Source organism: Microcebus murinus, chromosome 6 (assembly GCF_040939455.1).
Source record: "Microcebus murinus isolate Inina chromosome 6, M.murinus_Inina_mat1.0, whole genome shotgun sequence".
NCBI classification, from domain to species: Eukaryota; Metazoa; Chordata; class Mammalia; order Primates; family Cheirogaleidae; genus Microcebus; species Microcebus murinus.
In genome coordinates this window covers 112,737,361-112,764,306 of record NC_134109.1, presented here as the reverse complement: position 1 = coordinate 112,764,306, position 26,946 = coordinate 112,737,361, and the positions used below count along the sequence as shown (strand labels likewise).

At 62.8% G+C, this 26,946-nt stretch overlaps 7 pseudogenes; all 7 read right to left on the bottom strand.

Moving 5' to 3' along the window:
• Positions 1–1,956: 1,956 nt before the first annotated feature.
• LOC142871556 (uncharacterized) lies at positions 1,957–2,075 on the bottom strand (annotated as a pseudogene).
• Positions 2,076–5,966: 3,891 nt separating this feature from the next.
• Positions 5,967–6,085, bottom strand: LOC142871555 (uncharacterized; annotated as a pseudogene).
• A 3,880-nt stretch (positions 6,086–9,965) lies between these two features.
• Positions 9,966–10,084, bottom strand: LOC142871551 (uncharacterized; annotated as a pseudogene).
• Positions 10,085–13,975: 3,891 nt separating this feature from the next.
• Positions 13,976–14,094, bottom strand: LOC142871831 (uncharacterized; annotated as a pseudogene).
• A 3,878-nt stretch (positions 14,095–17,972) lies between these two features.
• On the bottom strand, positions 17,973–18,091 carry LOC142871820 (uncharacterized; annotated as a pseudogene).
• Positions 18,092–21,987: 3,896 nt separating this feature from the next.
• On the bottom strand, positions 21,988–22,106 carry LOC142871724 (uncharacterized; annotated as a pseudogene).
• A 3,891-nt stretch (positions 22,107–25,997) lies between these two features.
• On the bottom strand, positions 25,998–26,116 carry LOC142871613 (uncharacterized; annotated as a pseudogene).
• Positions 26,117–26,946: the final 830 nt, after the last annotated feature.

Here is a 26,946-nt window from a genome sequence, read left to right as displayed (position 1 = left end):
GTGCAGACACCCACCGGACCCGAAAACTCAATCTCAGTTTTCGGATGTTTTTGCCACTCTAAGGACCCACAGGCCAGCTGGGCCTTCTGGCAGGACAGAGAGCCCCGGAATCCGACATGGAGAGCTGGGTGTACGTCCCCATGAGGAGGCGGTCCCCACCTCCGCGGCTATCCCCTTGCGGGGAGCGGCAGCCGCGGGGCCTCAGAGAAGACACCAGGCTGGGCCCCCACGGCACAGCGGGAGCACGTCCCCCGCAGGCCACTTAGCCACGGCGGCCAGCCGGCGGACGGTTGGGTTGCGCGAGACGCTGCGGCCGCCCTGCTACCGGGTTCCTGGGAGGGCGTCCTGGAACCAGCGTCCACACCAAGCCCTTGGAAGGCCCAGGCGACGGAGGAGCCCCGTCAGGCAGGGGCCGAGGACGGTGACGGCCCGGGCGGGGAGGAGCGTGTCAGGCAGGGGCAGAGGACGGTGACAGGTGACAGGCCGGGCGGGAAGGAGTCAGTCAGGCAGGGGCCGTGGAGGAGACGGGCTGGGTAAGGGTTAGGGTTAGAGTCAGGGCACAAGTCACAATCGCAAAGACCTGGAAGCCACCCGAGTGCCCATCGACCCACGAGTGGGTAAATAAAATGTGGCGCGTGGACACCACGGAGTGCTATTCGGCTATGAGGAGCAGCGGTGAGGGGGCACCTCTCGTGGTTCTCCTGGCCAGAGCTGGAACCCGTTCCAGTAAGCCAAGTATCCCAAGAATGGACACACGAGCACCACGTGCTCGCGCTCACCAGCAAATGGGTACGAACCGATGGACACCTAAGTGGACACAGAGGAATCACCTTCTTCGGGTGGGTGTCGGGCGGGTGGGGGGAGGGGATGGGCATACACATCCATTAGGAATGGGGTGGGTGCGCACCGACTGGGGGATGGGCGCACTTGAAGCTCTGACCCGAGGGGGGAGGCTGGGAGAGGGCAACGCACCCGACCTTAACATTGGTGCCCCCACAATATGCTGGAACAACATGAGAGGTAAATGAATAAGAACACGGGGGGGGGAGGGGGGCACGGGCAACACATGTCACCTTAATACTTGGACTCCCATCATCTGCTTGAAAAGAGAGAGAAAGGAAAATGCAATAATAGAGATAAGAGACACTTTTTAAAAATAATGAATCCGGCCGGGCGCTGTGGCTCACGCCTGTAATCCTAGCTCTTGGGAGGCCGAGGCGGGCGGATTGCTCAAGGTCAGGAGTTCAAAACCAGCCTGAGCAAGAGCGAGACCCCGTCTCTACTATAAATAGAAAGAAATTAATTGGCCAACTGATATATATATAAAAAATTAGCGGGGCATGGTGGCGCATGCCTGCAGTCCCAGCTACCCGGGAGGCTGAGGCAGAAGGATCACTCGAGCCCAGGAGTTTGAAGTTGCTGTGAGCTAGGCTGACGCCACGGCACTCACTCTAGCCTGGGCAACAAACCGAGACTCTGTCTCAAAAAAAAAAAAAAAAAATGAATCCGAAGAGAAAAGTAAAAGGAGGCCTGTGGAGCAGGTCTGGGTGTGACTCCGGATCCCCCAACATCAGGTGCCACCACCAAAGATTCCTACGTGTAGCCCATAGAACCCCAAAAGCAACGGGACGAGTTCTGGTCACATACTCCCTCAAAATGACATCCTGGCCTTCTTCTGGAACTCCCTCCCCTCTCAGACTCTCAAGGTTTCCTCCAGCGTGTCGGTTCCCACAGAGCAGACCTTTGGTCTGAGACCTGACAGTCCAGAAGCCACGCATGCTGTCGCGTGGCGGCGGTGTCGCGGCTCGGGACAAGAGGAGGCCCCACGGTGCGGGCTGGGGCGCCAGGCACCGCGGCGGGCGCTGAGGGTGGGGGTCACCCCCACCCCGGGCCGCCCCCGCACTCCCAGAAACGCGACAGAACCCGCGGCAAAAAAAAAAAAAAAAAAGAAGAAGAAGCCTAGGGCACCCGGTATTCCCGGGCGGTCTCCCATCCAAGTTCTAACCAGGCCCGACCCTGCTTAGCTTCCGAGACCAGACGGGATCGGGCGCGTTCGGGGTGGTGTGGCCGTGGACGGCGGAGGGCGCCCCTGCCCCGCTCAAGAAGCCGAGCCTCTCTGCGCTTCCCCGCCGCCTCCTCCCGCCCCAGGCCCCGCGCCGGGCCGGGCCGGGCCTGTTGAGTTCGCCGGCCGGGTCCGGCGGGCTCCGAGGGACGGGGGTGACAGGCGGGGCGGGCAGGGAGCGGCGGGCCGGGGTTGGGGGCTGTCTCTCTATACACACACACTCACACTCACTCACTCACTCACTCACACTCACACAAGATGCGCCTCCACGGCTGGACCCGCCAAGGTGGAGACCTTCCAGCCCCCCTCCTCTCCTCGCCTGGCCTCCTTCACCTCCCCGCCCCCCACCCCCAGCGCGCCGCGGCCGCTGACTGCGCACGGGCGGGCGGGGCGCTCGCCCTTTGACCCCAGCCAGGGGCCGCCCTCCCCCACAACCCCTTTCAGCTGCGCCCCCCACCCTGTGGCCCGGCGGCCGCCTATTCCCCCGGGCCAGGGCTGGGGCACAGCGCATGGGGGAGGGGAGCGAGTGTATGGGGCGTCTCTCTCTCTCCGGATGTGTCCCATGGGTGGGGTGGGGTGGCGTGGTTTGTGGGGCGCTGAAGAAATCAGTCCCCTCCATCTCCTCCCTCTGGAAAACACCCAAGCCCTTGGAGAACTGCCGGCACCGCTTCGTGGGGGCCGGGACCCTCCTCTGTGTCCTCCTGTGGCCCAGTCCAAGGGGCCTGGGCCTGGCCGGGGCTGCATTGGACCCCAACCACCCTGGCGTGTGGACTCGCTAGAAATCGGCGATTAGATATTGGATTCCAGCGTCATTGAGGTCATTTCACTAATGAGTGCACCGCAAAGAGTTTCCTAATCCATCTGTGAGGGTGGCAACCGAAAGAGAATTTGAAAGCTGACAGAATAGGCGAGGAAAGGCATAGGAGATTTCCACACCCAGTAAGGAAGCCTTTCCCGAAATGGAAGAAAGAAACGAGCAAACAGAGACACCGGTCGCCCGCCCGGAGGAGAGTCTGCCCCCGAGAGAAAGTACCCTGACCAGGTTCTCCCGTGGGTGGGTGGCGAGCTAGCGGCGTTCAGAAGAGCGAGGCCCGCAGTCTGTGCGGAAGACACCTGCACTCGGGTGTGTGTGGCGGCGCAATTCACAAGCAGCTCCAGATGTTAATCCAAGGAGAAGCCAGGGAGTTCCCAACGCCCCGGGTGTCCTCAGCCCACGACTGGCTGCTGTGGGAATGCGAAGCCCGGCTCCTTGTCTCAGAGCGGGGCAAGCAGGAGGTGTGATGTCCACCCCGGGGTTCCCAGGAGGATCAGGCTGAAGCTGGGACTTGGCCTCAAAGTGTCCCCTCGCATGGCCACCCCCTTCCCCTTCCTGCTCCTCTACTCCTGGTGCCCCTCCATCCAGGGGCCAGACCTTAAAGAGTCACCCGCAAGAGAATCCTGGTCCCAAAGGAGCCTTCTGGGGGACCCGTGCTGAGAGAGGTTGTGGGCATGGCCCGCTGGGGCTCTGCCCGACCCAGGGCTGAGAGATGCAACCTCCCAGCTCTGGGTCCCTGCAGGAAGTGTTGGCAAGCACAGGGCCAGTCCTCCAAAGTCCCAGGTGCAGGGAGCCCAGGCCAAGCAGCCTGTGGAAGAAGCCACATGCTGTGCCACCCCGGGGAACACGACTGCAGGCCAGGGCCCTTCCCACCTCCTCCTCCTCCTCCTCCTCCTGCTCCTCCTCCTCCTCCTCCCACCCCGCCCCCGCCCCCACATGGCACAGGGCCCAGAGACACCTCAGACACTTGCTACCCAAAGTGCAAAGGGCATCAGTTGCTCCTCCAAACCCCCCCCCAGCCCAGCAGACCGCGTTGTCCAGCCAGCCCCCGGGCCTCCCTGGGGTGCCCAGCACAAAAGTGCAGACACCCACCGGACCCTCACCCCCGGGCCTCCCTGGGGTGCCCAGCACAAAAGTGCAGACACCCACCGGACCCGAAAACTCAATCTCAGTTTTCGGATGTTTTTGCCACTCTAAGGACCCACAGGCCAGCTGGGCCTTCTGGCAGGACAGAGAGCCCCGGAATCCGACATGGAGAGCTGGGTGTACGTCCCCATGAGGAGGCGGTCCCCACCTCCGCGGCTATCCCCTTGCGGGGAGCGGCAGCCGCGGGGCCTCAGAGAAGACACCAGGCTGGGCCCCCACGGCACAGCGGGAGCACGTCCCCCGCAGGCCACTTAGCCACGGCGGCCAGCCGGCGGACGGTTGGGTTGCGCGAGACGCTGCGGCCGCCCTGCTACCGGGTTCCTGGGAGGGCGTCCTGGAACCAGCGTCCACACCAAGCCCTTGGAAGGCCCAGGCGACGGAGGAGCCCCGTCAGGCAGGGGCCGAGGACGGTGACGGCCCGGGCGGGGAGGAGCGTGTCAGGCAGGGGCAGAGGACGGTGACAGGTGACAGGCCGGGCGGGAAGGAGTCAGTCAGGCAGGGGCCGTGGAGGAGACGGGCTGGGTAAGGGTTAGGGTTAGAGTCAGGGCACAAGTCACAATCGCAAAGACCTGGAAGGGACCCGAGTGCCCATCGACCCACGAGTGGGTAAATAAAATGTGGCGCGTGGACACCACGGAGTGCTATTCGGCTATGAGGAGCAGCGGTGAGGGGGCACCTCTCGTGGTTCTCCTGGCCAGAGCTGGAACCCGTTCCAGTAAGCCAAGTATCCCAAGAATGGACACACGAGCACCACGTGCTCGCGCTCACCAGCAAATGGGTACGAACCGATGGACACCTAAGTGGACACAGAGGAATCACCTTCTTCGGGTGGGTGTCGGGCGGGTGGGGGGAGGGGATGGGCATACACATCCATTAGGAATGGGGTGGGTGCGCACCGACTGGGGGATGGGCGCACTTGAAGCTCTGACCCGAGGGGGGAGGCTGGGAGAGGGCAACGCACCCGACCTTAACATTGGTGCCCCCACAATATGCTGGAACAACATGAGAGGTAAATGAATAAGAACACGGGGGGGGGGAGGGGGGCACGGGCAACACATGTCACCTTAATACTTGGACTCCCATCATCTGCTTGAAAAGAGAGAGAAAGGAAAATGCAATAATAGAGATAAGAGACACTTTTTAAAAATAATGAATCCGGCCGGGCGCTGTGGCTCACGCCTGTAATCCTAGCTCTTGGGAGGCCGAGGCGGGCGGATTGCTCAAGGTCAGGAGTTCAAAACCAGCCTGAGCAAGAGCGAGACCCCGTCTCTACTATAAATAGAAAGAAATTAATTGGCCAACTGATATATATATAAAAAATTAGCGGGGCATGGTGGCGCATGCCTGCAGTCCCAGCTACCCGGGAGGCTGAGGCAGAAGGATCACTCGAGCCCAGGAGTTTGAAGTTGCTGTGAGCTAGGCTGACGCCACGGCACTCACTCTAGCCTGGGCAACAAACCGAGACTCTGTCTCAAAAAAAAAAAAAAAAATGAATCCGAAGAGAAAAGTAAAAGGAGGCCTGTGGAGCAGGTCTGGGTGTGACTCCGGATCCCCCAACATCAGGTGCCACCACCAAAGATTCCTACGTGTAGCCCATAGAACCCCAAAAGCAACGGGACGAGTTCTGGTCACATACTCCCTCAAAATGACATCCTGGCCTTCTTCTGGAACTCCCTCCCCTCTCAGACTCTCAAGGTTTCCTCCAGCGTGTCGGTTCCCACAGAGCAGACCTTTGGTCTGAGACCTGACAGTCCAGAAGCCACGCATGCTGTCGCGTGGCGGCGGTGTCGCGGCTCGGGACAAGAGGAGGCCCCACGGTGCGGGCTGGGGCGCCAGGCACCGCGGCGGGCGCTGAGGGTGGGGGTCACCCCCACCCCGGGCCGCCCCCGCACTCCCAGAAACGCGACAGAACCCGCGGCAAAAAAAAAAAAAAAAAGAAGAAGAAGCCTAGGGCACCCGGTATTCCCGGGCGGTCTCCCATCCAAGTTCTAACCAGGCCCGACCCTGCTTAGCTTCCGAGACCAGACGGGATCGGGCGCGTTCGGGGTGGTGTGGCCGTGGACGGCGGAGGGCGCCCCTGCCCCGCTCAAGAAGCCGAGCCTCTCTGCGCTTCCCCGCCGCCTCCTCCCGCCCCAGGCCCCGCGCCGGGCCGGGCCGGGCCTGTTGAGTTCGCCGGCCGGGTCCGGCGGGCTCCGAGGGACGGGGGTGACAGGCGGGCCGGGGTTGGGGGCTGTCTCTCTATACACACACACTCACACTCACTCACTCACTCACTCACACTCACACAAGATGCGCCTCCACGGCTGGACCCGCCAAGGTGGAGACCTTCCAGCCCCCCTCCTCTCCTCGCCTGGCCTCCTTCACCTCCCCGCCCCCCACCCCCAGCGCGCCGCGGCCGCTGACTGCGCACGGGCGGGCGGGGCGCTCGCCCTTTGACCCCAGCCAGGGGCCGCCCTCCCCCACAACCCCTTTCAGCTGCGCCCCCCACCCTGTGGCCCGGCGGCCGCCTATTCCCCCGGGCCAGGGCTGGGGCACAGCGCATGGGGGAGGGGAGCGAGTGTATGGGGCGTCTCTCTCTCTCCGGATGTGTCCCATGGGTGGGGTGGGGTGGCGTGGTTTGTGGGGCGCTGAAGAAATCAGTCCCCTCCATCTCCTCCCTCTGGAAAACACCCAAGCCCTTGGAGAACTGCCGGCACCGCTTCGTGGGGGCCGGGACCCTCCTCTGTGTCCTCCTGTGGCCCAGTCCAAGGGGCCTGGGCCTGGCCGGGGCTGCATTGGACCCCAACCACCCTGGCGTGTGGACTCGCTAGAAATCGGCGATTAGATATTGGATTCCAGCGTCATTGAGGTCATTTCACTAATGAGTGCACCGCAAAGAGTTTCCTAATCCATCTGTGAGGGTGGCAACCGAAAGAGAATTTGAGAGCTGACAGAATAGGCGAGGAAAGGCATAGGAGATTTCCACACCCAGTAAGGAAGCCTTTCCCGAAATGGAAGAAAGAAACGAGCAAACAGAGACACCGGTCGCCCGCCCGGAGGAGAGTCTGCCCCCGAGAGAAAGTACCCTGACCAGGTTCTCCCGTGGGTGGGTGGCGAGCTAGCGGCGTTCAGAAGAGCGAGGCCCGCAGTCTGTGCGGAAGACACCTGCACTCGGGTGTGTGTGGCGGCGCAATTCACAAGCAGCTCCAGATGTTAATCCAAGGAGAAGCCAGGGAGTTCCCAACGCCCCGGGTGTCCTCAGCCCACGACTGGCTGCTGTGGGAATGCGAAGCCCGGCTCCTTGTCTCAGAGCGGGGCAACCAGGAGGTGTGATGTCCACCCCGGGGTTCCCAGGAGGATCAGGCTGAAGCTGGGACTTGGCCTCAAAGTGTCCCCTCGCATGGCCACCCCCTTCCCCTTCCTGCTCCTCTACTCCTGGTGCCCCTCCATCCAGGGGCCAGACCTTAAAGAGTCACCCGCAAGAGAATCCTGGTCCCAAAGGAGCCTTCTGGGGGACCCGTGCTGAGAGAGGTTGTGGGCATGGCCCGCTGGGGCTCTGCCCGACCCAGGGCTGAGAGATGCAACCTCCCAGCTCTGGGTCCCTGCAGGAAGTGTTGGCAAGCACAGGGCCAGTCCTCCAAAGTCCCAGGTGCAGGGAGCCCAGGCCAAGCAGCCTGTGGAAGAAGCCACATGCTGTGCCACCCCGGGGAACACGACTGCAGGCCAGGGCCCTTCCCACCTCCTCCTCCTCCTCCTCCTCCTGCTCCTCCTCCTCCTCCTCCTCCTCCCACCCCGCCCCCGCCCCCACATGGCACAGGGCCCAGAGACACCTCAGACACTTGCTACCCAAAGTGCAAAGGGCATCAGTTGCTCCTCCAAACCCCCCCCCAGCCCAGCAGACCGCGTTGTCCAGCCAGCCCCCGGGCCTCCCTGGGGTGCCCAGCACAAAAGTGCAGACACCCACCGGACCCTCACCCCCGGGCCTCCCTGGGGTGCCCAGCACAAAAGTGCAGACACCCACCGGACCCGAAAACTCAATCTCAGTTTTCGGATGTTTTTGCCACTCTAAGGACCCACAGGCCAGCTGGGCCTTCTGGCAGGACAGAGAGCCCCGGAATCCGACATGGAGAGCTGGGTGTACGTCCCCATGAGGAGGCGGTCCCCACCTCCGCGGCTATCCCCTTGCGGGGAGCGGCAGCCGCGGGGCCTCAGAGAAGACACCAGGCTGGGCCCCCACGGCACAGCGGGAGCACGTCCCCCGCAGGCCACTTAGCCACGGCGGCCAGCCGGCGGACGGTTGGGTTGCGCGAGACGCTGCGGCCGCCCTGCTACCGGGTTCCTGGGAGGGCGTCCTGGAACCAGCGTCCACACCAAGCCCTTGGAAGGCCCAGGCGACGGAGGAGCCCCGTCAGGCAGGGGCCGAGGACGGTGACGGCCCGGGCGGGGAGGAGCGTGTCAGGCAGGGGCAGAGGACGGTGACAGGTGACAGGCCGGGCGGGAAGGAGTCAGTCAGGCAGGGGCCGTGGAGGAGACGGGCTGGGTAAGGGTTAGGGTTAGAGTCAGGGCACAAGTCACAATCGCAAAGACCTGGAAGCCACCCGAGTGCCCATCGACCCACGAGTGGGTAAATAAAATGTGGCGCGTGGACACCACGGAGTGCTATTCGGCTATGAGGAGCAGCGGTGAGGGGGCACCTCTCGTGGTTCTCCTGGCCAGAGCTGGAACCCGTTCCAGTAAGCCAAGTATCCCAAGAATGGACACACGAGCACCACGTGCTCGCGCTCACCAGCAAATGGGTACGAACCGATGGACACCTAAGTGGACACAGAGGAATCACCTTCTTCGGGTGGGTGTCGGGCGGGTGGGGGGAGGGGATGGGCATACACATCCATTAGGAATGGGGTGGGTGCGCACCGACTGGGGGATGGGCGCACTTGAAGCTCTGACCCGAGGGGGGAGGCTGGGAGAGGGCAACGCACCCGACCTTAACATTGGTGCCCCCACAATATGCTGGAACAACATGAGAGGTAAATGAATAAGAACACGGGGGGGGGAGGGGGGCACGGGCAACACATGTCACCTTAATACTTGGACTCCCATCATCTGCTTGAAAAGAGAGAGAAAGGAAAATGCAATAATAGAGATAAGAGACACTTTTTAAAAATAATGAATCCGGCCGGGCGCTGTGGCTCACGCCTGTAATCCTAGCTCTTGGGAGGCCGAGGCGGGCGGATTGCTCAAGGTCAGGAGTTCAAAACCAGCCTGAGCAAGAGCGAGACCCCGTCTCTACTATAAATAGAAAGAAATTAATTGGCCAACTGATATATATATAAAAAATTAGCGGGGCATGGTGGCGCATGCCTGCAGTCCCAGCTACCCGGGAGGCTGAGGCAGAAGGATCACTCGAGCCCAGGAGTTTGAAGTTGCTGTGAGCTAGGCTGACGCCACGGCACTCACTCTAGCCTGGGCAACAAACCGAGACTCTGTCTCAAAAAAAAAAAAAAAAAATGAATCCGAAGAGAAAAGTAAAAGGAGGCCTGTGGAGCAGGTCTGGGTGTGACTCCGGATCCCCCAACATCAGGTGCCACCACCAAAGATTCCTACGTGTAGCCCATAGAACCCCAAAAGCAACGGGACGAGTTCTGGTCACATACTCCCTCAAAATGACATCCTGGCCTTCTTCTGGAACTCCCTCCCCTCTCAGACTCTCAAGGTTTCCTCCAGCGTGTCGGTTCCCACAGAGCAGACCTTTGGTCTGAGACCTGACAGTCCAGAAGCCACGCATGCTGTCGCGTGGCGGCGGTGTCGCGGCTCGGGACAAGAGGAGGCCCCACGGTGCGGGCTGGGGCGCCAGGCACCGCGGCGGGCGCTGAGGGTGGGGGTCACCCCCACCCCGGGCCGCCCCCGCACTCCCAGAAACGCGACAGAACCCGCGGCAAAAAAAAAAAAAAAAAAAGAAGAAGAAGCCTAGGGCACCCGGTATTCCCGGGCGGTCTCCCATCCAAGTTCTAACCAGGCCCGACCCTGCTTAGCTTCCGAGACCAGACGGGATCGGGCGCGTTCGGGGTGGTGTGGCCGTGGACGGCGGAGGGCGCCCCTGCCCCGCTCAAGAAGCCGAGCCTCTCTGCGCTTCCCCGCCGCCTCCTCCCGCCCCAGGCCCCGCGCCGGGCCGGGCCGGGCCTGTTGAGTTCGCCGGCCGGGTCCGGCGGGCTCCGAGGGACGGGGGTGACAGGCGGGGCGGGCAGGGAGCGGCGGGCCGGGGTTGGGGGCTGTCTCTCTATACACACACACTCACACTCACTCACTCACTCACTCACACTCACACAAGATGCGCCTCCACGGCTGGACCCGCCAAGGTGGAGACCTTCCAGCCCCCCTCCTCTCCTCGCCTGGCCTCCTTCACCTCCCCGCCCCCCACCCCCAGCGCGCCGCGGCCGCTGACTGCGCACGGGCGGGCGGGGCGCTCGCCCTTTGACCCCAGCCAGGGGCCGCCCTCCCCCACAACCCCTTTCAGCTGCGCCCCCCACCCTGTGGCCCGGCGGCCGCCTATTCCCCCGGGCCAGGGCTGGGGCACAGCGCATGGGGGAGGGGAGCGAGTGTATGGGGCGTCTCTCTCTCTCCGGATGTGTCCCATGGGTGGGGTGGGGTGGCGTGGTTTGTGGGGCGCTGAAGAAATCAGTCCCCTCCATCTCCTCCCTCTGGAAAACACCCAAGCCCTTGGAGAACTGCCGGCACCGCTTCGTGGGGGCCGGGACCCTCCTCTGTGTCCTCCTGTGGCCCAGTCCAAGGGGCCTGGGCCTGGCCGGGGCTGCATTGGACCCCAACCACCCTGGCGTGTGGACTCGCTAGAAATCGGCGATTAGATATTGGATTCCAGCGTCATTGAGGTCATTTCACTAATGAGTGCACCGCAAAGAGTTTCCTAATCCATCTGTGAGGGTGGCAACCGAAAGAGAATTTGAAAGCTGACAGAATAGGCGAGGAAAGGCATAGGAGATTTCCACACCCAGTAAGGAAGCCTTTCCCGAAATGGAAGAAAGAAACGAGCAAACAGAGACACCGGTCGCCCGCCCGGAGGAGAGTCTGCCCCCGAGAGAAAGTACCCTGACCAGGTTCTCCCGTGGGTGGGTGGCGAGCTAGCGGCGTTCAGAAGAGCGAGGCCCGCAGTCTGTGCGGAAGACACCTGCACTCGGGTGTGTGTGGCGGCGCAATTCACAAGCAGCTCCAGATGTTAATCCAAGGAGAAGCCAGGGAGTTCCCAACGCCCCGGGTGTCCTCAGCCCACGACTGGCTGCTGTGGGAATGCGAAGCCCGGCTCCTTGTCTCAGAGCGGGGCAAGCAGGAGGTGTGATGTCCACCCCGGGGTTCCCAGGAGGATCAGGCTGAAGCTGGGACTTGGCCTCAAAGTGTCCCCTCGCATGGCCACCCCCTTCCCCTTCCTGCTCCTCTACTCCTGGTGCCCCTCCATCCAGGGGCCAGACCTTAAAGAGTCACCCGCAAGAGAATCCTGGTCCCAAAGGAGCCTTCTGGGGGACCCGTGCTGAGAGAGGTTGTGGGCATGGCCCGCTGGGGCTCTGCCCGACCCAGGGCTGAGAGATGCAACCTCCCAGCTCTGGGTCCCTGCAGGAAGTGTTGGCAAGCACAGGGCCAGTCCTCCAAAGTCCCAGGTGCAGGGAGCCCAGGCCAAGCAGCCTGTGGAAGAAGCCACATGCTGTGCCACCCCGGGGAACACGACTGCAGGCCAGGGCCCTTCCCACCTCCTCCTCCTCCTCCTCCTCCTGCTCCTCCTCCTCCTCCTCCCACCCCGCCCCCGCCCCCACATGGCACAGGGCCCAGAGACACCTCAGACACTTGCTACCCAAAGTGCAAAGGGCATCAGTTGCTCCTCCAAACCCCCCCCCAGCCCAGCAGACCGCGTTGTCCAGCCAGCCCCCGGGCCTCCCTGGGGTGCCCAGCACAAAAGTGCAGACACCCACCGGACCCTCACCCCCGGGCCTCCCTGGGGTGCCCAGCACAAAAGTGCAGACACCCACCGGACCCGAAAACTCAATCTCAGTTTTCGGATGTTTTTGCCACTCTAAGGACCCACAGGCCAGCTGGGCCTTCTGGCAGGACAGAGAGCCCCGGAATCCGACATGGAGAGCTGGGTGTACGTCCCCATGAGGAGGCGGTCCCCACCTCCGCGGCTATCCCCTTGCGGGGAGCGGCAGCCGCGGGGCCTCAGAGAAGACACCAGGCTGGGCCCCCACGGCACAGCGGGAGCACGTCCCCCGCAGGCCACTTAGCCACGGCGGCCAGCCGGCGGACGGTTGGGTTGCGCGAGACGCTGCGGCCGCCCTGCTACCGGGTTCCTGGGAGGGCGTCCTGGAACCAGCGTCCACACCAAGCCCTTGGAAGGCCCAGGCGACGGAGGAGCCCCGTCAGGCAGGGGCCGAGGACGGTGACGGCCCGGGCGGGGAGGAGCGTGTCAGGCAGGGGCAGAGGACGGTGACAGGTGACAGGCCGGGCGGGAAGGAGTCAGTCAGGCAGGGGCCGTGGAGGAGACGGGCTGGGTAAGGGTTAGGGTTAGAGTCAGGGCACAAGTCACAATCGCAAAGACCTGGAAGGGACCCGAGTGCCCATCGACCCACGAGTGGGTAAATAAAATGTGGCGCGTGGACACCACGGAGTGCTATTCGGCTATGAGGAGCAGCGGTGAGGGGGCACCTCTCGTGGTTCTCCTGGCCAGAGCTGGAACCCGTTCCAGTAAGCCAAGTATCCCAAGAATGGACACACGAGCACCACGTGCTCGCGCTCACCAGCAAATGGGTACGAACCGATGGACACCTAAGTGGACACAGAGGAATCACCTTCTTCGGGTGGGTGTCGGGCGGGTGGGGGGAGGGGATGGGCATACACATCCATTAGGAATGGGGTGGGTGCGCACCGACTGGGGGATGGGCGCACTTGAAGCTCTGACCCGAGGGGGGAGGCTGGGAGAGGGCAACGCACCCGACCTTAACATTGGTGCCCCCACAATATGCTGGAACAACATGAGAGGTAAATGAATAAGAACACGGGGGGGGGGGAGGGGGGCACGGGCAACACATGTCACCTTAATACTTGGACTCCCATCATCTGCTTGAAAAGAGAGAGAAAGGAAAATGCAATAATAGAGATAAGAGACACTTTTTAAAAATAATGAATCCGGCCGGGCGCTGTGGCTCACGCCTGTAATCCTAGCTCTTGGGAGGCCGAGGCGGGCGGATTGCTCAAGGTCAGGAGTTCAAAACCAGCCTGAGCAAGAGCGAGACCCCGTCTCTACTATAAATAGAAAGAAATTAATTGGCCAACTGATATATATATAAAAAATTAGCGGGGCATGGTGGCGCATGCCTGCAGTCCCAGCTACCCGGGAGGCTGAGGCAGAAGGATCACTCGAGCCCAGGAGTTTGAAGTTGCTGTGAGCTAGGCTGACGCCACGGCACTCACTCTAGCCTGGGCAACAAACCGAGACTCTGTCTCAAAAAAAAAAAAAAAAATGAATCCGAAGAGAAAAGTAAAAGGAGGCCTGTGGAGCAGGTCTGGGTGTGACTCCGGATCCCCCAACATCAGGTGCCACCACCAAAGATTCCTACGTGTAGCCCATAGAACCCCAAAAGCAACGGGACGAGTTCTGGTCACATACTCCCTCAAAATGACATCCTGGCCTTCTTCTGGAACTCCCTCCCCTCTCAGACTCTCAAGGTTTCCTCCAGCGTGTCGGTTCCCACAGAGCAGACCTTTGGTCTGAGACCTGACAGTCCAGAAGCCACGCATGCTGTCGCGTGGCGGCGGTGTCGCGGCTCGGGACAAGAGGAGGCCCCACGGTGCGGGCTGGGGCGCCAGGCACCGCGGCGGGCGCTGAGGGTGGGGGTCACCCCCACCCCGGGCCGCCCCCGCACTCCCAGAAACGCGACAGAACCCGCGGCAAAAAAAAAAAAAAAAGAAGAAGAAGCCTAGGGCACCCGGTATTCCCGGGCGGTCTCCCATCCAAGTTCTAACCAGGCCCGACCCTGCTTAGCTTCCGAGACCAGACGGGATCGGGCGCGTTCGGGGTGGTGTGGCCGTGGACGGCGGAGGGCGCCCCTGCCCCGCTCAAGAAGCCGAGCCTCTCTGCGCTTCCCCGCCGCCTCCTCCCGCCCCAGGCCCCGCGCCGGGCCGGGCCGGGCCTGTTGAGTTCGCCGGCCGGGTCCGGCGGGCTCCGAGGGACGGGGGTGACAGGCGGGCCGGGGTTGGGGGCTGTCTCTCTATACACACACACTCACACTCACTCACTCACTCACTCACACTCACACAAGATGCGCCTCCACGGCTGGACCCGCCAAGGTGGAGACCTTCCAGCCCCCCTCCTCTCCTCGCCTGGCCTCCTTCACCTCCCCGCCCCCCACCCCCAGCGCGCCGCGGCCGCTGACTGCGCACGGGCGGGCGGGGCGCTCGCCCTTTGACCCCAGCCAGGGGCCGCCCTCCCCCACAACCCCTTTCAGCTGCGCCCCCCACCCTGTGGCCCGGCGGCCGCCTATTCCCCCGGGCCAGGGCTGGGGCACAGCGCATGGGGGAGGGGAGCGAGTGTATGGGGCGTCTCTCTCTCTCCGGATGTGTCCCATGGGTGGGGTGGGGTGGCGTGGTTTGTGGGGCGCTGAAGAAATCAGTCCCCTCCATCTCCTCCCTCTGGAAAACACCCAAGCCCTTGGAGAACTGCCGGCACCGCTTCGTGGGGGCCGGGACCCTCCTCTGTGTCCTCCTGTGGCCCAGTCCAAGGGGCCTGGGCCTGGCCGGGGCTGCATTGGACCCCAACCACCCTGGCGTGTGGACTCGCTAGAAATCGGCGATTAGATATTGGATTCCAGCGTCATTGAGGTCATTTCACTAATGAGTGCACCGCAAAGAGTTTCCTAATCCATCTGTGAGGGTGGCAACCGAAAGAGAATTTGAGAGCTGACAGAATAGGCGAGGAAAGGCATAGGAGATTTCCACACCCAGTAAGGAAGCCTTTCCCGAAATGGAAGAAAGAAACGAGCAAACAGAGACACCGGTCGCCCGCCCGGAGGAGAGTCTGCCCCCGAGAGAAAGTACCCTGACCAGGTTCTCCCGTGGGTGGGTGGCGAGCTAGCGGCGTTCAGAAGAGCGAGGCCCGCAGTCTGTGCGGAAGACACCTGCACTCGGGTGTGTGTGGCGGCGCAATTCACAAGCAGCTCCAGATGTTAATCCAAGGAGAAGCCAGGGAGTTCCCAACGCCCCGGGTGTCCTCAGCCCACGACTGGCTGCTGTGGGAATGCGAAGCCCGGCTCCTTGTCTCAGAGCGGGGCAACCAGGAGGTGTGATGTCCACCCCGGGGTTCCCAGGAGGATCAGGCTGAAGCTGGGACTTGGCCTCAAAGTGTCCCCTCGCATGGCCACCCCCTTCCCCTTCCTGCTCCTCTACTCCTGGTGCCCCTCCATCCAGGGGCCAGACCTTAAAGAGTCACCCGCAAGAGAATCCTGGTCCCAAAGGAGCCTTCTGGGGGACCCGTGCTGAGAGAGGTTGTGGGCATGGCCCGCTGGGGCTCTGCCCGACCCAGGGCTGAGAGATGCAACCTCCCAGCTCTGGGTCCCTGCAGGAAGTGTTGGCAAGCACAGGGCCAGTCCTCCAAAGTCCCAGGTGCAGGGAGCCCAGGCCAAGCAGCCTGTGGAAGAAGCCACATGCTGTGCCACCCCGGGGAACACGACTGCAGGCCAGGGCCCTTCCCACCTCCTCCTCCTCCTCCTCCTCCTGCTCCTCCTCCTCCTCCTCCTCCTCCCACCCCGCCCCCGCCCCCACATGGCACAGGGCCCAGAGACACCTCAGACACTTGCTACCCAAAGTGCAAAGGGCATCAGTTGCTCCTCCAAACCCCCCCCCAGCCCAGCAGACCGCGTTGTCCAGCCAGCCCCCGGGCCTCCCTGGGGTGCCCAGCACAAAAGTGCAGACACCCACCGGACCCTCACCCCCGGGCCTCCCTGGGGTGCCCAGCACAAAAGTGCAGACACCCACCGGACCCGAAAACTCAATCTCAGTTTTCGGATGTTTTTGCCACTCTAAGGACCCACAGGCCAGCTGGGCCTTCTGGCAGGACAGAGAGCCCCGGAATCCGACATGGAGAGCTGGGTGTACGTCCCCATGAGGAGGCGGTCCCCACCTCCGCGGCTATCCCCTTGCGGGGAGCGGCAGCCGCGGGGCCTCAGAGAAGACACCAGGCTGGGCCCCCACGGCACAGCGGGAGCACGTCCCCCGCAGGCCACTTAGCCACGGCGGCCAGCCGGCGGACGGTTGGGTTGCGCGAGACGCTGCGGCCGCCCTGCTACCGGGTTCCTGGGAGGGCGTCCTGGAACCAGCGTCCACACCAAGCCCTTGGAAGGCCCAGGCGACGGAGGAGCCCCGTCAGGCAGGGGCCGAGGACGGTGACGGCCCGGGCGGGGAGGAGCGTGTCAGGCAGGGGCAGAGGACGGTGACAGGTGACAGGCCGGGCGGGAAGGAGTCAGTCAGGCAGGGGCCGTGGAGGAGACGGGCTGGGTAAGGGTTAGGGTTAGAGTCAGGGCACAAGTCACAATCGCAAAGACCTGGAAGCCACCCGAGTGCCCATCGACCCACGAGTGGGTAAATAAAATGTGGCGCGTGGACACCACGGAGTGCTATTCGGCTATGAGGAGCAGCGGTGAGGGGGCACCTCTCGTGGTTCTCCTGGCCAGAGCTGGAACCCGTTCCAGTAAGCCAAGTATCCCAAGAATGGACACACGAGCACCACGTGCTCGCGCTCACCAGCAAATGGGTACGAACCGATGGACACCTAAGTGGACACAGAGGAATCACCTTCTTCGGGTGGGTGTCGGGCGGGTGGGGGGAGGGGATGGGCATACACATCCATTAGGAATGGGGTGGGTGCGCACCGACTGGGGGATGGGCGCACTTGAAGCTCTGACCCGAGGGGGGAGGCTGGGAGAGGGCAACGCACCCGACCTTAACATTGGTGCCCCCACAATATGCTGGAACAACATGAGAGGTAAATGAATAAGAACACGGGGGGGGGAGGGGGGCACGGGCAACACATGTCACCTTAATACTTGGACTCCCATCATCTGCTTGAAAAGAGAGAGAAAGGAAAATGCAATAATAGAGATAAGAGACACTTTTTAAAAATAATGAATCCGGCCGGGCGCTGTGGCTCACGCCTGTAATCCTAGCTCTTGGGAGGCCGAGGCGGGCGGATTGCTCAAGGTCAGGAGTTCAAAACCAGCCTGAGCAAGAGCGAGACCCCGTCTCTACTATAAATAGAAAGAAATTAATTGGCCAACTGATATATATATAAAAAATTAGCGGGGCATGGTGGCGCATGCCTGCAGTCCCAGCTACCCGGGAGGCTGAGGCAGAAGGATCACTCGAGCCCAGGAGTTTGAAGTTGCTGTGAGCTAGGCTGACGCCACGGCACTCACTCTAGCCTGGGCAACAAACCGAGACTCTGTCTCAAAAAAAAAAAAAAAAAATGAATCCGAAGAGAAAAGTAAAAGGAGGCCTATGGAGCAGGTCTGGGTGTGACTCCGGATCCCCCAACATCAGGTGCCACCACCAAAGATTCCTACGTGTAGCCCATAGAACCCCAAAAGCAACGGGACGAGTTCTGGTCACATACTCCCTCAAAATGACATCCTGGCCTTCTTCTGGAACTCCCTCCCCTCTCAGACTCTCAAGGTTTCCTCCAGCGTGTCGGTTCCCACAGAGCAGACCTTTGGTCTGAGACCTGACAGTCCAGAAGCCACGCATGCTGTCGCGTGGCGGCGGTGTCGCGGCTCGGGACAAGAGGAGGCCCCACGGTGCGGGCTGGGGCGCCAGGCACCGCGGCGGGCGCTGAGGGTGGGGGTCACCCCCACCCCGGGCCGCCCCCGCACTCCCAGAAACGCGACAGAACCCGCGGCAAAAAAAAAAAAAAAAAGAAGAAGAAGCCTAGGGCACCCGGTATTCCCGGGCGGTCTCCCATCCAAGTTCTAACCAGGCCCGACCCTGCTTAGCTTCCGAGACCAGACGGGATCGGGCGCGTTCGGGGTGGTGTGGCCGTGGACGGCGGAGGGCGCCCCTGCCCCGCTCAAGAAGCCGAGCCTCTCTGCGCTTCCCCGCCGCCTCCTCCCGCCCTAGGCCCCGCGCCGGGCCGGGCCGGGCCTGTTGAGTTCGCCGGCCGGGTCCGGCGGGCTCCGAGGGACGGGGGTGACAGGCGGGGCGGGCAGGGAGCGGCGGGCCGGGGTTGGGGGCTGTCGCTCTATACACACACACTCACACTCACTCACTCACTCACTCACACTCACACAAGATGCGCCTCCACGGCTGGACCCGCCAAGGTGGAGACCTTCCAGCCCCCCTCCTCTCCTCGCCTGGCCTCCTTCACCTCCCCGCCCCCCACCCCCAGCGCGCCGCGGCTGCTGACTGCGCACGGGCGGGCGGGCGGGGCGCTCGCCCTTTGACCCCAGCCAGGGGCCGCCCTCCCCCACAACCCCTTTCAGCTGCGCCCCCCACCCTGTGGCCCGGCGGCCGCCTATTCCCCCGGGCCAGGGCTGGGGCACAGCGCATGGGGGAGGGGAGCGAGTGTATGGGGCGTCTCTCTCTCTCCGGATGTGTCCCATGGGTGGGGTGGGGTGGCGTGGTTTGTGGGGCGCTGAAGAAATCAGTCCCCTCCATCTCCTCCCTCTGGAAAACACCCAAGCCCTTGGAGAACTGCCGGCACCGCTTCGTGGGGGCCGGGACCCTCCTCTGTGTCCTCCTGTGGCCCAGTCCAAGGGGCCTGGGCCTGGCCGGGGCTGCATTGGACCCCAACCACCCTGGCGTGTGGACTCGCTAGAAATCGGCGATTAGATATTGGATTCCAGCGTCATTGAGGTCATTTCACTAATGAGTGCACCGCAAAGAGTTTCCTAATCCATCTGTGAGGGTGGCAACCGAAAGAGAATTTGAAAGCTGACAGAATAGGCGAGGAAAGGCATAGGAGATTTCCACACCCAGTAAGGAAGCCTTTCCCGAAATGGAAGAAAGAAACGAGCAAACAGAGACACCGGTCGCCCGCCCGGAGGAGAGTCTGCCCCCGAGAGAAAGTACCCTGACCAGGTTCTCCCGTGGGTGGGTGGCGAGCTAGCGGCGTTCAGAAGAGCGAGGCCCGCAGTCTGTGCGGAAGACACCTGCACTCGGGTGTGTGTGGCGGCGCAATTCACAAGCAGCTCCAGATGTTAATCCAAGGAGAAGCCAGGGAGTTCCCAACGCCCCGGGTGTCCTCAGCCCACGACTGGCTGCTGTGGGAATGCGAAGCCCGGCTCCTTGTCTCAGAGCGGGGCAAGCAGGAGGTGTGATGTCCACCCCGGGGTTCCCAGGAGGATCAGGCTGAAGCTGGGACTTGGCCTCAAAGTGTCCCCTCGCATGGCCACCCCCTTCCCCTTCCTGCTCCTCTACTCCTGGTGCCCCTCCATCCAGGGGCCAGACCTTAAAGAGTCACCCGCAAGAGAATCCTGGTCCCAAAGGAGCCTTCTGGGGGACCCGTGCTGAGAGAGGTTGTGGGCATGGCCCGCTGGGGCTCTGCCCGACCCAGGGCTGAGAGATGCAACCTCCCAGCTCTGGGTCCCTGCAGGAAGTGTTGGCAAGCACAGGGCCAGTCCTCCAAAGTCCCAGGTGCAGGGAGCCCAGGCCAAGCAGCCTGTGGAAGAAGCCACATGCTGTGCCACCCCGGGGAACACGACTGCAGGCCAGGGCCCTTCCCACCTCCTCCTCCTCCTCCTCCTCCTGCTCCTCCTCCTCCTCCTCCCACCCCGCCCCCGCCCCCACATGGCACAGGGCCCAGAGACACCTCAGACACTTGCTACCCAAAGTGCAAAGGGCATCAGTTGCTCCTCCAAACCCCCCCCCAGCCCAGCAGACCGCGTTGTCCAGCCAGCCCCCGGGCCTCCCTGGGGTGCCCAGCACAAAAGTGCAGACACCCACCGGACCCTCACCCCCGGGCCTCCCTGGGGTGCCCAGCACAAAAGTGCAGACACCCACCGGACCCGAAAACTCAATCTCAGTTTTCGGATGTTTTTGCCACTCTAAGGACCCACAGGCCAGCTGGGCCTTCTGGCAGGACAGAGAGCCCCGGAATCCGACATGGAGAGCTGGGTGTACGTCCCCATGAGGAGGCGGTCCCCACCTCCGCGGCTATCCCCTTGCGGGGAGCGGCAGCCGCGGGGCCTCAGAGAAGACACCAGGCTGGGCCCCCACGGCACAGCGGGAGCACGTCCCCCGCAGGCCACTTAGCCACGGCGGCCAGCCGGCGGACGGTTGGGTTGCGCGAGACGCTGCGGCCGCCCTGCTACCGGGTTCCTGGGAGGGCGTCCTGGAACCAGCGTCCACACCAAGCCCTTGGAAGGCCCAGGCGACGGAGGAGCCCCGTCAGGCAGGGGCCGAGGACGGTGACGGCCCGGGCGGGGAGGAGCGTGTCAGGCAGGGGCAGAGGACGGTGACAGGTGACAGGCCGGGCGGGAAGGAGTCAGTCAGGCAGGGGCCGTGGAGGAGACGGGCTGGGTAAGGGTTAGGGTTAGAGTCAGGGCACAAGTCACAATCGCAAAGACCTGGAAGCCACCCGAGTGCCCATCGACCCACGAGTGGGTAAATAAAATGTGGCGCGTGGACACCACGGAGTGCTATTCGGCTATGAGGAGCAGCGGTGAGGGGGCACCTCTCGTGGTTCTCCTGGCCAGAGCTGGAACCCGTTCCAGTAAGCCAAGTATCCCAAGAATGGACACACGAGCACCACGTGCTCGCGCTCACCAGCAAATGGGTACGAACCGATGGACACCTAAGTGGACACAGAGGAATCACCTTCTTCGGGTGGGTGTCGGGCGGGTGGGGGGAGGGGATGGGCATACACATCCATTAGGAATGGGGTGGGTGCGCACCGACTGGGGGATGGGCGCACTTGAAGCTCTGACCCGAGGGGGGAGGCTGGGAGAGGGCAACGCACCCGACCTTAACATTGGTGCCCCCACAATATGCTGGAACAACATGAGAGGTAAATGAATAAGAACACGGGGGGGGGAGGGGGGCACGGGCAACACATGTCACCTTAATACTTGGACTCCCATCATCTGCTTGAAAAGAGAGAGAAAGGAAAATGCAATAATAGAGATAAGAGACACTTTTTAAAAATAATGAATCCGGCCGGGCGCTGTGGCTCACGCCTGTAATCCTAGCTCTTGGGAGGCCGAGGCGGGCGGATTGCTCAAGGTCAGGAGTTCAAAACCAGCCTGAGCAAGAGCGAGACCCCGTCTCTACTATAAATAGAAAGAAATTAATTGGCCAACTGATATATATATAAAAAATTAGCGGGGCATGGTGGCGCATGCCTGCAGTCCCAGCTACCCGGGAGGCTGAGGCAGAAGGATCACTCGAGCCCAGGAGTTTGAAGTTGCTGTGAGCTAGGCTGACGCCACGGCACTCACTCTAGCCTGGGCAACAAACCGAGACTCTGTCTCAAAAAAAAAAAAAAAAAATGAATCCGAAGAGAAAAGTAAAAGGAGGCCTGTGGAGCAGGTCTGGGTGTGACTCCGGATCCCCCAACATCAGGTGCCACCACCAAAGATTCCTACGTGTAGCCCATAGAACCCCAAAAGCAACGGGACGAGTTCTGGTCACATACTCCCTCAAAATGACATCCTGGCCTTCTTCTGGAACTCCCTCCCCTCTCAGACTCTCAAGGTTTCCTCCAGCGTGTCGGTTCCCACAGAGCAGACCTTTGGTCTGAGACCTGACAGTCCAGAAGCCACGCATGCTGTCGCGTGGCGGCGGTGTCGCGGCTCGGGACAAGAGGAGGCCCCACGGTGCGGGCTGGGGCGCCAGGCACCGCGGCGGGCGCTGAGGGTGGGGGTCACCCCCACCCCGGGCCGCCCCCGCACTCCCAGAAACGCGACAGAACCCGCGGCAAAAAAAAAAAAAAAAAAGAAGAAGAAGCCTAGGGCACCCGGTATTCCCGGGCGGTCTCCCATCCAAGTTCTAACCAGGCCCGACCCTGCTTAGCTTCCGAGACCAGACGGGATCGGGCGCGTTCGGGGTGGTGTGGCCGTGGACGGCGGAGGGCGCCCCTGCCCCGCTCAAGAAGCCGAGCCTCTCTGCGCTTCCCCGCCGCCTCCTCCCGCCCCAGGCCCCGCGCCGGGCCGGGCCGGGCCTGTTGAGTTCGCCGGCCGGGTCCGGCGGGCTCCGAGGGACGGGGGTGACAGGCGGGGCGGGCAGGGAGCGGCGGGCCGGGGTTGGGGGCTGTCTCTCTATACACACACACTCACACTCACTCACTCACTCACTCACACTCACACAAGATGCGCCTCCACGGCTGGACCCGCCAAGGTGGAGACCTTCCAGCCCCCCTCCTCTCCTCGCCTGGCCTCCTTCACCTCCCCGCCCCCCACCCCCAGCGCGCCGCGGCCGCTGACTGCGCACGGGCGGGCGGGGCGCTCGCCCTTTGACCCCAGCCAGGGGCCGCCCTCCCCCACAACCCCTTTCAGCTGCGCCCCCCACCCTGTGGCCCGGCGGCCGCCTATTCCCCCGGGCCAGGGCTGGGGCACAGCGCATGGGGGAGGGGAGCGAGTGTATGGGGCGTCTCTCTCTCTCCGGATGTGTCCCATGGGTGGGGTGGGGTGGCGTGGTTTGTGGGGCGCTGAAGAAATCAGTCCCCTCCATCTCCTCCCTCTGGAAAACACCCAAGCCCTTGGAGAACTGCCGGCACCGCTTCGTGGGGGCCGGGACCCTCCTCTGTGTCCTCCTGTGGCCCAGTCCAAGGGGCCTGGGCCTGGCCGGGGCTGCATTGGACCCCAACCACCCTGGCGTGTGGACTCGCTAGAAATCGGCGATTAGATATTGGATTCCAGCGTCATTGAGGTCATTTCACTAATGAGTGCACCGCAAAGAGTTTCCTAATCCATCTGTGAGGGTGGCAACCGAAAGAGAATTTGAAAGCTGACAGAATAGGCGAGGAAAGGCATAGGAGATTTCCACACCCAGTAAGGAAGCCTTTCCCGAAATGGAAGAAAGAAACGAGCAAACAGAGACACCGGTCGCCCGCCCGGAGGAGAGTCTGCCCCCGAGAGAAAGTACCCTGACCAGGTTCTCCCGTGGGTGGGTGGCGAGCTAGCGGCGTTCAGAAGAGCGAGGCCCGCAGTCTGTGCGGAAGACACCTGCACTCGGGTGTGTGTGGCGGCGCAATTCACAAGCAGCTCCAGATGTTAATCCAAGGAGAAGCCAGGGAGTTCCCAACGCCCCGGGTGTCCTCAGCCCACGACTGGCTGCTGTGGGAATGCGAAGCCCGGCTCCTTGTCTCAGAGCGGGGCAAGCAGGAGGTGTGATGTCCACCCCGGGGTTCCCAGGAGGATCAGGCTGAAGCTGGGACTTGGCCTCAAAGTGTCCCCTCGCATGGCCACCCCCTTCCCCTTCCTGCTCCTCTACTCCTGGTGCCCCTCCATCCAGGGGCCAGACCTTAAAGAGTCACCCGCAAGAGAATCCTGGTCCCAAAGGAGCCTTCTGGGGGACCCGTGCTGAGAGAGGTTGTGGGCATGGCCCGCTGGGGCTCTGCCCGACCCAGGGCTGAGAGATGCAACCTCCCAGCTCTGGGTCCCTGCAGGAAGTGTTGGCAAGCACAGGGCCAGTCCTCCAAAGTCCCAGGTGCAGGGAGCCCAGGCCAAGCAGCCTGTGGAAGAAGCCACATGCTGTGCCACCCCGGGGAACACGACTGCAGGCCAGGGCCCTTCCCACCTCCTCCTCCTCCTCCTCCTCCTGCTCCTCCTCCTCCTCCTCCCACCCCGCCCCCGCCCCCACATGGCACAGGGCCCAGAGACACCTCAGACACTTGCTACCCAAAGTGCAAAGGGCATCAGTTGCTCCTCCAAACCCCCCCCCAGCCCAGCAGACCGCGTTGTCCAGCCAGCCCCCGGGCCTCCCTGGGGTGCCCAGCACAAAAGTGCAGACACCCACCGGACCCTCACCCCCGGGCCTCCCTGGGGTGCCCAGCACAAAAGTGCAGACACCCACCGGACCCGAAAACTCAATCTCAGTTTTCGGATGTTTTTGCCACTCTAAGGACCCACAGGCCAGCTGGGCCTTCTGGCAGGACAGAGAGCCCCGGAATCCGACATGGAGAGCTGGGTGTACGTCCCCATGAGGAGGCGGTCCCCACCTCCGCGGCTATCCCCTTGCGGGGAGCGGCAGCCGCGGGGCCTCAGAGAAGACACCAGGCTGGGCCCCCACGGCACAGCGGGAGCACGTCCCCCGCAGGCCACTTAGCCACGGCGGCCAGCCGGCAGAAGGTTGGGTTGCGCGAGACGCTGCGGCCGCCCTGCTACCGGGTTCCTGGGAGGGCGTCCTGGAACCAGCGTCCACACCAAGCCCTTGGAAGGCCCAGGCGACGGAGGAGCCCCGTCAGGCAGGGGCCGAGGACGGTGACGGCCCGGGCGGGGAGGAGCGTGTCAGGCAGGGGCAGAGGACGGTGACAGGTGACAGGCCGGGCGGGAAGGAGTCAGTCAGGCAGGGGCCGTGGAGGAGACGGGCTGGGTAAGGGTTAGGGTTAGAGTCAGGGCACAAGTCACAATCGCAAAGACCTGGAAGGGACCCGAGTGCCCATCGACCCACGAGTGGGTAAATAAAATGTGGCGCGTGGACACCACGGAGTGCTATTCGGCTATGAGGAGCAGCGGTGAGGGGGCACCTCTCGTGGTTCTCCTGGCCAGAGCTGGAACCCGTTCCAGTAAGCCAAGTATCCCAAGAATGGACACACGAGCACCACGTGCTCGCGCTCACCAGCAAATGGGTACGAACCGATGGACACCTAAGTGGACACAGAGGAATCACCTTCTTCGGGTGGGTGTCGGGCGGGTGGGGGGAGGGGATGGGCATACACATCCATTAGGAATGGGGTGGGTGCGCACCGACTGGGGGATGGGCGCACTTGAAGCTCTGACCCGAGGGGGGAGGCTGGGAGAGGGCAACGCACCCGACCTTAACATTGGTGCCCCCACAATATGCTGGAACAACATGAGAGGTAAATGAATAAGAACACGGGGGGGGGGGAGGGGGGCACGGGCAACACATGTCACCTTAATACTTGGACTCCCATCATCTGCTTGAAAAGAGAGAGAAAGGAAAATGCAATAATAGAGATAAGAGACACTTTTTAAAAATAATGAATCCGGCCGGGCGCTGTGGCTCACGCCTGTAATCCTAGCTCTTGGGAGGCCGAGGCGGGCGGATTGCTCAAGGTCAGGAGTTCAAAACCAGCCTGAGCAAGAGCAAGACCCCGTCTCTACTATAAATAGAAAGAAATTAATTGGCCAACTGATATATATATAAAAAATTAGCGGGGCATGGTGGCGCATGCCTGCAGTCCCAGCTACCCGGGAGGCTGAGGCAGAAGGATCACTCGAGCCCAGGAGTTTGAAGTTGCTGTGAGCTAGGCTGACGCCACGGCACTCACTCTAGCCTGGGCAACAAACCGAGACTCTGTCTCAAAAAAAAAAAAAAAAATGAATCCGAAGAGAAAAGTAAAAGGAGGCCTGTGGAGCAGGTCTGGGTGTGACTCCGGATCCCCCAACATCAGGTGCCACCACCAAAGATTCCTACGTGTAGCCCATAGAACCCCAAAAGCAACGGGACGAGTTCTGGTCACATACTCCCTCAAAATGACATCCTGGCCTTCTTCTGGAACTCCCTCCCCTCTCAGACTCTCAAGGTTTCCTCCAGCGTGTCGGTTCCCACAGAGCAGACCTTTGGTCTGAGACCTGACAGTCCAGAAGCCACGCATGCTGTCGCGTGGCGGCGGTGTCGCGGCTCGGGACAAGAGGAGGCCCCACGGTGCGGGCTGGGGCGCCAGGCACCGCGGCGGGCGCTGAGGGTGGGGGTCACCCCCACCCCGGGCCGCCCCCGCACTCCCAGAAACGCGACAGAACCCGCGGCAAAAAAAAAAAAAAAAGAAGAAGAAGCCTAGGGCACCCGGTATTCCCGGGCGGTCTCCCATCCAAGTTCTAACCAGGCCCGACCCTGCTTAGCTTCCGAGACCAGACGGGATCGGGCGCGTTCGGGGTGGTGTGGCCGTGGACGGCGGAGGGCGCCCCTGCCCCGCTCAAGAAGCCGAGCCTCTCTGCGCTTCCCCGCCGCCTCCTCCCGCCCCAGGCCCCGCGCCGGGCCGGGCCGGGCCTGTTGAGTTCGCCGGCCGGGTCCGGCGGGCTCCGAGGGACGGGGGTGACAGGCGGGCCGGGGTTGGGGGCTGTCTCTCTATACACACACACTCACACTCACTCACTCACTCACTCACACTCACACAAGATGCGCCTCCACGGCTGGACCCGCCAAGGTGGAGACCTTCCAGCCCCCCTCCTCTCCTCGCCTGGCCTCCTTCACCTCCCCGCCCCCCACCCCCAGCGCGCCGCGGCCGCTGACTGCGCACGGGCGGGCGGGGCGCTCGCCCTTTGACCCCAGCCAGGGGCCGCCCTCCCCCACAACCCCTTTCAGCTGCGCCCCCCACCCTGTGGCCCGGCGGCCGCCTATTCCCCCGGGCCAGGGCTGGGGCACAGCGCATGGGGGAGGGGAGCGAGTGTATGGGGCGTCTCTCTCTCTCCGGATGTGTCCCATGGGTGGGGTGGGGTGGCGTGGTTTGTGGGGCGCTGAAGAAATCAGTCCCCTCCATCTCCTCCCTCTGGAAAACACCCAAGCCCTTGGAGAACTGCCGGCACCGCTTCGTGGGGGCCGGGACCCTCCTCTGTGTCCTCCTGTGGCCCAGTCCAAGGGGCCTGGGCCTGGCCGGGGCTGCATTGGACCCCAACCACCCTGGCGTGTGGACTCGCTAGAAATCGGCGATTAGATATTGGATTCCAGCGTCATTGAGGTCATTTCACTAATGAGTGCACCGCAAAGAGTTTCCTAATCCATC